This window comes from Myotis lucifugus, unplaced genomic scaffold (assembly GCF_000147115.1).
Source record: "Myotis lucifugus unplaced genomic scaffold, Myoluc2.0 scaffold_838, whole genome shotgun sequence".
In the NCBI taxonomy this organism is placed as follows: domain Eukaryota; kingdom Metazoa; phylum Chordata; class Mammalia; order Chiroptera; family Vespertilionidae; genus Myotis; species Myotis lucifugus.
Window position 1 is genome coordinate 27,455 of NW_005871886.1, and position 2,340 is coordinate 29,794.

Consider the following 2,340-nt stretch of genomic DNA (forward strand, 5'->3'; position numbering starts at 1 on the left):
GAGGGATGGAAAGATGGATGAGAAACATTATCAACTATTTGCTGCCTCCTGCACGCCCCCGACTGGGGATAGAGCCCGCCATCCAGGCATGTACCTACCCTGACTCAGATTCTCTAACCTGTGACCTCTTGGTTCCTGGGTTGAAGCTCAACTTCTGAGCCACACTGGCCAGGCCTAGCTGGGGCATTTCTGAAGATGATGCCTAGGGTGAGGTTCTGTGGGGCATCTGGGGTAGAAAAATATGGCCCCAGTTCAGATGGGAGGAGTGGGATGGACAACACCCCTAACGCCAAGGAAGAAACTGGGAAGGGGGGAGAGCTGTCCTTCTGGCCCCCTCCCCACCTACAGGCAGATCCATGCATGAGTGTTCTCAGAATACCTCATCCTCTTGCACACACACACACATACACACACACACACACACACACTTGCCAGTGCCATTACCAACACAGACCCAGCCACCACTCCAATACTTAGAGGAGATATTGAGCTGGATGGTTCTCTGTGTGGTCCACTGGGACCCTTCCCGTTTCACATGACAGGTGAGGTTGGTGCCATGGTCCCCGGGCCTCGGGGTGAAGGTGAGCACTGAGGAGCTGAGGTTCTGGGGGTCCAGTGAGTCCATAGCGGCTCCCTCCCAGGAGAAGGTGAGAGGTCGTCCCCCTTCGCAGGCCCCTGGCAGGATGCAGGCCAGCTGTGTGGGGTGGCCGGACTCCAAGGGCTCCCTTATCCGGATGTGGGGTTTTTCTGTCAGGGCTACAGGGGATTAAGGCAGGTGCCTGGGCTCCAGGAAGTGGGTACCTGAGAGAGGCCCTGCCTCGGGGCCAGAGCTCACCCAGGCCGTGTCTCTTCCCACCGCCCAGGGTCCAAGGCCTGGATCAGGGAGTGTCCAGAGTCCTGTTCATGTTCCAAGACCGAGTTCCACATCTCAGACTTCTCTCCAGTGTCCCTGCCTTACCTGTCACCTGCAAATTCAGCATCTTGTCTTGGGAACTATATTTCACACTTCCTCTCTCCATTCGGAAGGTGTATATTCCTGTGTCACTCCTCCTGGCATCTCTGATGAGCAGGGAGCAGTTGTTCCTGGCGTCCGGGAGGAGGAATCGGCCTTGGGTCTCCCTCTTTGCTGGTTGATCTGGGTCATTCGAGGCCACAAGTTCATTGTACCGCATGTTGTCCTCTTTCCAGTACCAGTAGGTGTAGAGTTCACTAGAGGAAGACCATGAGCTCCAGGGGTAGGAGAAGGAGCAAGGCACGTGGACACACAGACCCTCTTGCACCGTCACAGATTCCTGCACTCGGAGCTCAAAGCCTGGCTGCTCCTCCAGAGATTCTGGGAGGGGGACACAGAGGCTCAGAGGCAGCCCTATCCCTCTCCCACTTCCTCACCCCCCCTCCCTGGGTCCACTCACCCCCCCACAGCAGGAGCAGCAGCAACAGGGGCACCATGGCTGTCTCTCTCAGCACAGATCAGGTCCTGGTCCCTGTGTCAGGGAGCAAAGTGCCAGCTCTGGGGTGGAGCTGAGGATGCCCCAACTGGAAGCCCAGGGGGAGAGACTGTAGATAGTCCTGAAAGGGGAACTTGGCCTCCACAGTAGTTGGGGGGTGTGGCTGCTGAGAAATCTTCCTATCTCCTCTCCCCCCTCCTGAGCCTGCACGTAAATATACTGAGGACCCCAGAGGTTGAGAGGCATGTCCAGATGTGAATCTGAAAGTGACCACCTTACAGATGAGGTGTAAGTCGAGAGGGTGGTCCTCCAGGGGGACACGGTGGTCATCACAGGTCCTGGTGATTCAGAGGATCCACCCTCCAGCTGAAACCATTGTGTAAAAGGGTAATTTTGAAATTTCTTCACATCACTCAAATGCTGGAAAGAAAAGAAGGAATTTAGACCCAACTCCTGTGGAGGGTGGAACCCAGGGGAAAAGTTGACACCTTTAGGGGCACATAGGAAGCACATATGTGGGTCTCCCAGGGTCTGAGGGGCAGCGACAGCACACAGGCCCCGTCAGAACGGGATTTGTGAAGGCAGATCACACCCCTTCAGGGTGAGCCTCAGAGGTTGGATCTCCACATGACAGCAAATTTGCCACCTTACAGTCTCTTTTCAAAGCCCAGCAGGGGCTCCAGTGATGTGTGGACATAACCTTCAATCCTACTCCTATTTTATGAAGAAAAAGAAACTTGATCAATGTTTTCCCAAATATGACATGATGTGAAACACTTCAGACATTCCCAGTAACGAGTTGTGCGACTGAAATAAATTCCTTAAACTGTACAGGAGAAAAAGAAATTTCTCTCAACCATGCTGAGGACACAGAATTCTCTTTCTATTCTCT

General features: G+C 54.2%; 1 pseudogene; it reads right to left on the reverse strand.

Moving 5' to 3' along the window:
- Positions 1-1,449, reverse strand: part of LOC102418959 — a 4,444-nt pseudogene extending 2,995 nt beyond the window's left edge.
- Positions 1,450-2,340: the final 891 nt, after the last annotated feature.